At 37.7% G+C, this 12,048-nt stretch overlaps 1 long non-coding RNA gene across 1 annotated transcript; it reads right to left on the bottom strand.

Moving 5' to 3' along the window:
* Window positions 1–221: 221 nt before the first annotated feature.
* Window positions 222–11,475, bottom strand: LOC116131663. Its single transcript, XR_004128282.1, has 4 exons — window positions 11,264–11,475; window positions 11,073–11,159; window positions 10,065–10,169; window positions 222–481 (listed from the first exon to the last, which is right to left on the bottom strand). It is a non-coding gene; the product is annotated as an uncharacterized LOC116131663 (long non-coding RNA).
* Between the last annotated feature and the right edge of the window lie 573 nt (window positions 11,476–12,048).

Genomic DNA, 12,048 nt, shown 5'->3' on the forward strand with positions numbered 1-12,048 from the left:
GTGGTATATAGCCAATGCAATATTACTTGCCTGAAGATGGAAGCTCCTCAACAATATATACAAAAAATTGGGGACCAATTAAATATTGTCCTTGAGAAATGAGAAACGAAATAAGAGAAGATTACCAAAAAGCGGCTTAATTTATAAATATAGAATATAAAAAATAGTGAACATTTTACAACTATAGAGTATATAAGTTTTGATGACAAAAAAAGGTGGACATTTTATAAGTTTAGAGCAGCAGTTGAGGTGATGTTTCTAATTCTCTGAGAGATATCAATGATCCCATTATAAGTTGCAGTATGTTACTCCGGTCTTTTCACATATCTCATTGTCCTTGCTTTAGATTGCAGTGTGTTCTATAGAAATGGTTGACGAAAACCTGTGTCGATACTGGGAACAAGACCGATGCATTCGACATCACTTTTGGATTTCTTTTGCATCTTCAATACATGCATTTGACATGTTTGGGTAGCACTACCTGTAAACACACAATATTAATGATAATATACCAGTAAACAAACGATATTGTAGAACATGTTTCAATCCCAACACCCATTCCTAAAACAAACAAAAATTGGAAAACAAATTCAGCTGAAACATTCAATATATTTGTTCAAAGCTGGACAACTTTGAGTATGCTGTAAACTACTGATGACATCTTATTTCAAGTACTAAGAGTGAGCAGTGGATGTAGTTATCGTGTGAAGACATGAAGATACAATTATGTTATCGAATTTTTAATTCTCAAGCAAAATGACGAAAATCTAGATAAAGCATAGGATAAATGTCAACGAAGCAATTAGATGTTGATATAAGCTTTAAAAAGAAATTCTTGTTCTCTAGCAATACATAGTACCGGGATTAAAATTGCGGAATTATGGTGAAGTGCATTCAAAATTGTATTCATTCATTTGGTACAGCTATCTATACACATGGAAAGAATCTTAAAAAGCATTACTGCACAAGAATCTTATAATAAAAAGAAAAATGCAAATAGGTGGGTTGAAATAACACAGCATACATAAATTGACATAATTAAATGGGTTGACAAATTTGTACAGCATAAGGTGGTACAGAATCTTATAATAGCAATATGATCAATTACCATACAGAATCTTCAGTAAAAGTCTTGGTACAGAGAACTTTGGACTGAGTCATATGTTTACACAAAATTCAGGAAACAGATAAATAGAATCCTACCATATTTTATGCATATGAGAGGATGCTTTTTGTTATTAACATTATATTTTATATAGTTTTGGATCATGGGAAACAATAATGGAAAAGAAAACAATGAATGAATGAGTGAATTATGTAACAACTTGACCTATTCAAGTTTATACTCTTATTACTATGAATTCCTCCCGAAACCGTGAAGACAGAAGTGTGAATTCCAAGCAGCCCAACTTAGGCTTACTTATTCATAATTAAAAAGAAAATAACATAAATGCAAAGTTTTGTTCATGAAATAGTGCTATAGTCATCCACAACAAATCTTGACATATCTATTTAGCTAATTCTTCATCTTCCTACCGATCAATCTATTTAGGCCACAGGATTGCAAAAATTTCCACTAGAGATTTGCCCTTGCGAATTGACTAGGGTTAAGTTGGCACACAGGAAAAAAGAATAACAAAGTTGGAAAATTTTAGAACTTATGTTGTTTATTTTTAGATTCAATGGTCAAATTTCTCACATTATATAGAAATCTAGAGTGAGCCTACTATCCACGGGATTATCAACTATGTTCACAAATGAACAAAATATGGTATTCTGATAGAACCTGTCCTACGAAAGCAACCAGTAATACCAACAAGCTATTCCACAACACACAACCAACACTCACAATCAATAAGAAGATACCCAGTTATATTAATACCCACACAGAACATTACAACTAGAACAGATACTTCCAGTAGCCTTGTCCTATTAGTACTCAATAAGCATATAAACTGGGAAAATACAGCAAATACACTAAGAAAAATGGTGAACCCAAAGGCTGACTTCAAGGGTCAGTCACCTCCCAAAATACTGACTTCGAGGGTCAGCTGCCTCCCTTCCAATTTACTTTTTCCTTCTTGATAATTCTTTCTCTCCCCTCTCTATTTTTTATTCACTCCTAGCACCTTTTGTGCTCCTAACCGAGTCTTCCTATATTCACTCCTGTCAAGCCATCTATCATCTGTCCTTTCTAACAAACTCTAACCTTCTACACACAAATGTCAGCACTTATTCCTCTACGTTTTACCCTTGCCATTCCTACGGTATACTAGTCCTCTTGGTTGTTCATCATTACCCTCCCCAAGCAGAACCAACTTGTCCTCCAGGTGGAACGAAGGAAATTGGTGGTGGATAATGTCAAAATCCTCCCATGTGTTTTCATAGGACAGTAATCCTTTCTAGTGAATCAGCACCTCCCACTGTCCATTCAGAAGTTTCCTTTTTTTGAGGACTGCTTTAGGTTCAAGTTGTAGAATTAAATCCTCGTTGAGGGCTGCCAGTAAAGGTTTGCTATTGGGAACATTGCTTTTTTCAGTTGTCAAACATGAAAAACTTCGTGAATACGAGCTAAAGAAGGTAGTGCCAGCCTGTATGCTACAGCCCCAATTTTGTCCGTGATTACAAACGAACAGTAAAACCGTGGGCTCAACTTTTCAATATAGTGACAAGCTAAAGAGCGTAATCTGTATGGTTGTAACTTCAAATAGACAGATTCTCCTACCTTAAATGTAACCTCTCGGCGATGGCGATCAGCATACACCTTCATACGGTTTTGAGCCTTAAGAAGATTAGCCTTTAACTCTTCAATAATGTGGTTTCTTTGTTGAAGTTGTTGGTCAACTTCTTCAACTGGTGAAGTCTGGTCCACATATCGTAACACTGTTGGAGGTTCACGGCCATAAAGAGCCTTAAAGGGACACATGCCCGCGGAGCTATGATAAGTGGTGTTAAACCAAAATTCTACCCATGGTACCCATTTTGGCCACTATTGTGAGCGGCTATTGACAAAGCACCTGAGGTGTGTCTCCAAGCAACGGTTTACCACTTCTGTTTGGCCATCCATTTGCGGATGGTAGGCTGAACTCATGTGTAAATGGGTTCCAGACTGTTTGAATAATTCAATCCAAAAGTTGCTCATGAAAACTCTATCTCTATTTGAAACAATGCTTTGGAGAAGCCCATGCAACTGGACCACTTCTTTGATAAACAGATCTGCTACCACTTTGGCTGTGTACGGGTGTTTAAGAGTGAAAAAATGGCAGTTTTTGGTAAACGATCGACCATAACCAGAATAGTATCAACCCCATTCACTTTGGGTAGCCCTATAATGAAATCCATGGAGATATCCTACCATACCTGGTTAGGAATAGGTAAAGGCTGAAGCAGGCCTGCTGGACTTAATGCGTCGTATTTATTCTGTTGACAGACGCAACAAGCAGCTACAAATTCCTTGATATCTTTCTTCATTCCCTCCCAAAACACCACATTCGAGAGCCGCTTATATGTCTGAAAAAACCCCGAATGGCCCCCAATAGGTGAAGTATGAAATTCATGTAGTATCTTTTGGATGTGAGGCCCCGATTTAGGCAACACCAACCTGTTATGTTATAGCAGATGGCGTCCCACTAATCTGAAATGAGAGTGGCTATTCGGGTCATTCAGGAGCTATTGTATTATTCCACGTAATCGGGCATCTTGCTGGACTACATCTTCTAAGCTGTTTAGGCCGGAAAAACAACCCACCGACAGAGCATGATGCTCAACTGTATCAAGCATTCTGGAAAGAGTGTTTGCTGCTTTATTTTGCGATCCAGGCTTATATTGGATACTAAAATCTAGTCCCAATAGTTTAATAACCCACTTTTGCTGACTTTCACTTAATAGTTTCTGGTCAGTTAAGAAATGGAGACTCCACTAATCTGTCCGGATAACAAAATGTCTTCCCAGGAGGTAATGACGCCACTTTTGCATAGCCAACAAATAGCCATTAATTCCCGCTCATAGACTGATTTCAGTTTAGACTTTAGAGATAACCCTTTGTTGAGAAATACAATAGGCCGCCCTTCTTGCATCAACATAGCCCCTAATTCATTGCCCGAGGCATCAGTCTCTATAATAGATTCCTGAGTGAAATTTGGCATCCGTAGGACAGGGACACTGGTCATGATCTGTTTTAACTCTTCAAAAGCCCGCTGAGCTACTGTATTCCATACAAAAGAATATTTCTTTAATAGGCCAATGAGAGGAAGAGCTATTTTACCATAATTGCGCACAAAGCGGCAGTAGTATCCTGTTAGCCTAAGAAATCCTCTTGGTGCCCTGATGTCCTTTGGTTCTAGCCATTTAGTTATGCTGTCAATTTTTGTGGGATCCACGGCCACACCCTTAGCTGATACTATATGTCCCAAATATTCTAAATGGAGCTGCCCAAACTGACATTTCTTTTGATTTACCACCAGCTAATTTTCCAACAATACCTGCAAAATAATGCTTAAATGCTTCACATGTTCGTCCATCTCCAGACTGTAAATCAGTATATCGTCGAAGAATACCAATAAAAAGTTTCTTAAGTAGGGTCTGAATACGTCATTCATGATTGCCTGAAAAGTTACCGGTGCATTGGTAAGGCTAAAAGGCATTACGAGAAATTCATAGTGCCCTTCATGTGTTTGAAAAGAAGTCTTGTGGGTGTCTTTGGGTCTCACTTGGATTTGATGATAGCCGGACTTCAAATCGAGTTTAGAGAATACCATTGCTCCTTCTAACTCATTAAACAATTCGTCGATAGCGGGAATCAAAAATTTATTTGGAATTGTCACTTGTTAACTGCCCGATAGTCTACACAGAATCGCCACCCTCCATCTTCCTTTTTCACCAATAAAACAGGGCTGGAGAACGGACTGATGCTATGTAACGCCCCACTTGAGGTACGTAGTTAAGATTTGATGAATGGCTTGAATGCTTATTGATTTATCCTCATTTGAGTCTGTATGTTGTTAATATGGTTTGGTTGAGTGGTTGCCCTAAAAATTTGTAAGACTTGGCGAAATCTTGATGTTACAGTCTTCGCCGGGGCGAAGAAGAAGCTTCGCCGCGGTGAAGACTCGGCTGAAATTTTCCCTTGAGTTTTAGAGAATTCTTCCTTTTGGGACTCAATGACCATTCTACCCCTAATTAGCAGGAAAAGTGGAAAGTGAAATGCAAGGAAATTGCATGGAGAATAGTGTGAATGGGGAGGTTTTTTGCAAAGAATTAAAGGTCATAGGTGGAATTTCAAAGAAGGAGCAAGGGTATATTGGGAAAGAGTGGAGAAAATATGAGATATTAAGGGTTTAGCTTTAGAAACCCTTTCATTGATTCTTCTCCACCGCCTCTTTCATCCTTCAATTCTCTCAAACTTTCATTCAATTTTCCAAGGATCTTTGAAGAGCTTTTGACTAGAAATTGATACAAGTTGATCCTAAGCACTTAAAGGTGAGAATCCTTACTTTAGATGTGAATTTTTATGGTTGAAAGAGTAGGATCCTTATTGAGTTTGTATTGAAGGTTTAAGAGAAAGTATCAAGCCATTAAGAGTAGAGAGCTTAAGTGGATTCTACTTGAGCCTAAGGTAAGTAAATCCACCTAAGTTGTGATTTGCATGATTAAATGATGTGTAGAGATCTTATATATGATTAATGCTTGAATTTTTATGTTTGAAATGAGTTGATGACTTCATGAATGAGTTCAATGTTGTTTTATGAAGGAATTTCCACCATGAGTAGGGTGGATTGTGTTGATAAATTTTGGTAGAAGTATGGAGAGAATTAGAAGAATTTGAGAGGAATATTTGAAGTGTGTTTTCTTTGCAGGATGTGTGATGATTTAAAGGAGTTGAACTCCAATTTTGGATGGTTAAGAAAGAAGTATAATTAAAGTTAGAATAGAGTTTATGTATGCACACATATTGTTTGATGAAATGCCTAAAAGAAGCATGAGTAGAAGTAGAGAACCTTACTTTATGCAACATAGCATATTTGCATTTCATGAATGCATATAAGAAAGATTTTAGGCATGAGTCATCCTTATGCATCTGTTTAATTGAGTAATCACATGAGAAAGAAATACGAGAAATGAGAAAGAAACACTCTATGAATAGAGATAAAGAAAAGAACCAATTCTCTTAGAATAAAGAGAAAGAAAGAATTAGCACTAGAGAATAAAATGAATATTAAGTGCTACAGAAAAGAAAAGAAAATAGGTTGTGCGATGGGGAACCCGTGAGTGTAGAGTTACCCGCATGTAAACCGCCATGAGAGATAGCAGTCTCCGCCATGAGAGAGCGGAATGAGAATGAGAAAAAGAATTTGTATAGCCGTGAGAATACATGCGGATAAGAACTATACACGAGAGAGAGTACACTTACATGGTCAAGGGTTTTGAATCCATGCATCGACCAAGACCGACAAAGAATAAGAATAAGAAAAGAATAGAAAGAAAAGAAAAGAAAGAAAATGCATTGTTATGCTTTAGTGTCTCGTCCATGCATGGTTATGATATTCTCCATGGGTAATGAGAATAGAAAGAAAGAAAGGAAGAGTGAGAACTAGAATTAGAGAAAGTGACAAGAGTACGAAAAGAATTTATGAGTAATGCACGGGGATTATATAGTAGAAGATTTACTTACTAAGCATATTTGTGCTCACTCCGTTGTTTTCTTTGTTGTACAGGACATAGGTGAGGGTGTGGTCGGATGGATGTCGGCAAGCGGGAAGAATTGACTGCACTGTCCACTGTTTTTTTTTTTTAGTCTTTTTGTACAAATGATGTTGTACTATGTAAAGAATGTATTTATTAAGTAAAGAAAATTTTTGCACCCAACCTTTTTAATAAATATACTTGTCTTTTTATTGATATATTTTATGAATATGATAGTAGAAAGAAGTTGTTACATGCTAGGTTTTATAATTCCTGAAGTTAACATTTCCTTGACAATACACTCCATTTCATTTCTCTAGTAATACGGGTACCAGTATGGCCTGAGGTTGGGTGGTTGTGCTCTCAGAATTAACTGAATGGCATGATCTTTTGACCGGACAGGTGGTAACCTCGGAAGTGGCTCGAAGACTCGGCTAAACTTGTCCAAGACCTCCAACAGTCTATCATCAATACTCCCCATCTGTTCACACTGACTCTGTATCTGCCCAAATTCTATCAAACAACCTTGACCTTCATTCTGCAGAGCCTTAATCATCGCCTTGAGGGATACCATTGTTTTGCTAAGAGACGGGTCCCCATACAGACAAATAGCCTGGTTTCCCATCATGAACCTCATAGTTTGTTTTCTCCAATCCGTAGCAGTCTCGCCTAAAGTCTCAAGCCATGCAATACCTAGGACTACATCAGCACTGCTCATATCAAATGGGAAAAAAGTTTACACAATCGTTACCCTAGGTAACTCCAAACATATATCCCCACATTCTCCTTCACACCTCACACTATACCCGTCACCTACTCTGACCCCGAACGATTGAGTCCCCACCACTGGTATTCCCAATTGTTCAACCACCATTTAACTAATAAAGTTGTGGAAAGCCCCACTATCAACCAACACAATCATTTCCTTACCTTGGATTCTTCCCTTTTAGCTTCATTGTCTTCAGACCTTGGCACTACTAAACTAAGAGAAAGTTCCACATTTTCCTGCTGTTGCTCCATTCCTATTTCGACAGTATCTCCACTCCTCATCGGATCTGGGTCATCTTCCTCATCGTCAATCAAAATGATCTGAAATTGTTTCTCCCCACATTTGTCCCCAATAGAATACTTCCCATCGCACTTAAAACAAATCCCTTTCTCTTGTTTCCTCTGGATCTCTGTATCTATCATTCGATGGAATGGAAAGTCTCGCCATTGGAAGTTCTGACATTCGAACGGCCGGAAGGATGTCGTCGATTGGTCGCGAGTGGAAAAATTGGTCGAAGAACCTTGCATGGAGGATTTTGGTGATCGACGATTGAAATGGGACGTGAAATGTGTTTTTAGGGATTCAGTTGAATTGCAAAATTTAGGATTAGTTGGGTTAGGTTCAAATTGGGTCAGGCTAGTCGGGTTAGGCTCAAACAGCCTAGGCCCAAATGTGCGTGAAGCCTTATGTGATCCCACTTGGGCTTCTTCTAAAGCCCGATTTCTGTCTTCTATTCGTTGGGCTAATTCCATAAATTGGATTAAGGAATTTGGTTGGGCCAATCTGACTTCAGCCCTAATCTCCACCTTCAACCTATTCACAAAATCTGCTTGTAATATCTCTTCTTTCTCCCCCATCAAGAGCATTGCAACTGCTTTGAACTGGCGACGGAACTCCATGACTGAACCATTTTGTTTGACTGCCATTAAGGATTCGTATGGGTTGAGTTCTTATGACCCACTAAAACATTGCAATAGTGCCAACTTAAACATGGCCCACGAGCTTACCGGAGTTCTGGATTCCATCCACTGGAACCAATTTATAGCTTCACCTTCCATACAAATGGCTGTCGCCATTAATTTTCCTTCTTCCGATACCCCATTGAGATTGAAGTGACGCTCAACTCTAAATATCCATCCGTACGGATCTTCACCAGAAAATATAGGCATTTCCAACTTTCGTCCCCCTATTTCACTGCGGCTTCGACCACTGTTCCCAGACCCACTAGCTCCGTTTTGGTTTTCATCTTGGTGAGATTGTACATTCTCTGATAATCGCCTCTCAGCTCTTCCAGCTTCTTCTTCATCTTTTCGTCGCACCCAAGACTGCAACTCTACTAAACATTCTCTAATTGTACCCATTTATACTCCCAACTTCGTAATCTCTCTCTCAACATTATCCATTCTTTAATTCATCCTTGTCAAGACCATTACCTAGACGACAGTTCTCTGAGACCAATTGATAGAACCTGTCCTATAAAAGCAACCAGCAATACCAACAAGCTATTCCACAACACACAACCAACACTCACAATCAATAAGAAGATACCCAGTTATATTAATACCCACACAGATCATTACAACCAGAACAGATACTTCTAGTAGCCTTGTCCTATCAGTACTCAATAAGCATATAAACTGGGAAAATACAGCAAATACACTAAGAAAAATGGTGAACCCAAAGGCTAACTTCGAGGGTCAGTCACCTCCCAAAATACTAACTTCGAGGGTCAGTTGCCTCCCTTCCAATTTACTTTTTCCTTCTTGATAATTCTTTCTCTCCCCTCTCTGTTTTTTATTCACTCTTGGCACCTTTTGTGCTCCTAACCGAATCTTCCTATATTCACTCCTGTCAAGCCATCTGTCATCTGTCCTTTCTAACAAACTCTAACCTTCTACACACAAATGTCAGCACTTATTCCTCCACTTTTTACCTTGCCCTTTCTACGGTATACCAGCCCTCTTGGTTGTTCATCATATTCACTTTAAAAAAACAAAACATTGCATGAGGCAATTGAGTGACTTAAAGGAGGATACTAATATTTCAATTAAAAAATAGAAGTTCAGCTTTTTGATAGGAAAATTCGCGTTTTAGAGTAAGTAATAAAGAAATTTATCATATAAGATTCCACAACTCTGATGAACCAAATAGTCAAAGAAAAATTTAGTTGAGCAAAGATCTTTCTCCTTTGCAAAATTTGATTCCTTTTATTCAATGAGAGTTTAAAACCAGATGTCATCCTGATAGGAGTTTGAAAGTCTTGGGTACTCGTAACCTTCCAGTCCAGAACTCACATCATTGCAGGATCAAGTTTGGATCTATTTCCATTCTCATAACCCATTTCAATTAATTGTTTGTATTTAGTGACTGAACTAAATCCTGTGTCCACAATTAACACCTGCACCTATGCCTGTGACATCCTTATATACCCATTAGAATTTCAAAGTTAGACCTGCTGATTAAATATCTATTGGATGTTGCTTAACTTATTGGGATTTGTTGGAAGAATCAAAATAGGAGATACAGAGTTGCCACAATATTCTAAAACAACATTCTTTAGTTACATAATGGGTGAAGTGCCTTAACTTATTGGTTCTATACACAAAAGTATTACCTTTTCTATGAAACCTAAGTAGCTGCCACGTATGTCTGGATCCAACTCACTAGATTCATCAGCTGTAAACGCGCGAACATTCATTTCATATACATCAAGATCTTTCTGCAAATAATTTGAAATGTGTACCATTATCAGCTCACCATCAAAACACATATATGAGAAACACAGAGAGAGGGAGACAGGTTTGCATTTTCAAATTTTAATCTCATAGAAAAATTTGTCAAAAAGAAAAAGAATCTTCACACGACTGAATACCTATGTAATTGTTCAGAGTACCTGTGGTACACTAACAGAAGTATGTCAATAGCATTAACAATAATCCAGTAAAATAGGTGTTTGTAATTTAAACAAAAATGGTTCCTGCCAATTAAACTAAAGTTGGCCCTTAGAATTTTCTTAATTGAGTTACTTTTTTCGAACTTTATTACAAATGTTAGAATATTGGAAACTCAATTCATAATAAATGTTTCAAATTTATATAACTGAAACCTAATCATTGAATATTAAAAAGCAAGATTAACATAACCCATAAACATAGATAAAGATATAAGAAACCCATCAGCAATATGTGCATGTGCCAGATGTCTCCGGTTTTATTTACATGGGGGCCCAAAGGTAGCACAATCATTCCACCATCCAAATTGTGTCCTTTTGAAAATTTATTTCACCAAACAGCAATATGTAACACTTTAGAACTTCATGTCCACTAAGAAAAGATCTAATGGTTTAATTAACTATTGGATCATAGCAATCCACCACAAGTATCAAGAAATGCCTATGCATTCATCAGAAATCTTAATAGTTATGAAAGAACTGTCTACCCACTCTCTCCTTATTTTGTTACATTCATGTAAAATATGATTCCATTCACTGTTAACACAAGAAAACCATATATTTCATTCACTGTCAACAGAAGAAAAGCACCAAATGGTCGCACCACCAAATAATTACAAAATATTGTTTCAAAGGTATGCAATCTAACAGATAAAAAGAAAAGGATTTCACCTAATGGAAAGTGATAAACAAAGCACAGCATCCATTTCTCCTCTCGCTAAACAACTCTTAATTCGAGAAGCCAAACGAAGAAGCAATCTAAATAGGAAAAGTTATAAACAATTAGAAAGGAAAGATATACATATGGCTTCTTCACCAACTATACAAACCATATATAGGCAGCAATCTAAATAGGAACTTACCGATTCAAGTGTGAGAAATTATTGTTTGAGTGCCGGACTGGTTTGTTTGTGAGAGGCGTGAGGGAGAGTGAAGAAGGGATTAGAACTTGAGAGATGGTTGAGTTATATAGTGTGAAAAGACTCTAATGACGCCCATAGGTAATGCCTTTTTTTATTAACCCCCTAGGGGGTTTGGATTGTCGTAGAATGTTCAGAAGGGCGATAACTTTGCAATTCGGCATCCGATCGAGGTGATTTTTTTTTAAACCACACGGATTTGGACATAGAATACAACGGGAAAGTTTTGAAGGAGCTTGGGGGCTTGTGACGAGGCCAAAAAAAGAGTTTTTCAAGAAAAAAATAAGCTTTTTCTTAAAATCAAAATTTCGGAGCTTATTTTCTCATTAAGGAAACAAATTAAAATTTTGATTCCACAAGCAAAACCATATCTCTCGTATCCAAATATGGTATTGGATGTAATTTTAGGATAATCGGAGTTATTTGAAATACAAATAACTGATACGTGTAATAAGGCAGGAGCAATCTCAAAACAATAAAGTTGTCCAAGTGGTTCAGAGCTTTACTTAGATTTTGACCCTGAGGTCAAGGGTTCAAGTTGAGGTACTAAAAAAAAATCCACATTTGAATTGTGGTGTGTAGAGTTGGGGTGCACACTTTTGGTGTACAGCGGCAACCTCGCTTTCACACACGGTAGGGGCGTTCGGCACATCGAGGGACGATCCTTTCTTAGGTCGTTGTTTTGATCTGATTTTTTGCATGGTGGTGGGGAAAAATGCAAGGAACGA

Source organism: Pistacia vera, unplaced genomic scaffold (assembly GCF_008641045.1).
Source record: "Pistacia vera cultivar Batoury unplaced genomic scaffold, PisVer_v2 Contig237, whole genome shotgun sequence".
Taxonomy (NCBI): domain Eukaryota; kingdom Viridiplantae; phylum Streptophyta; class Magnoliopsida; order Sapindales; family Anacardiaceae; genus Pistacia; species Pistacia vera.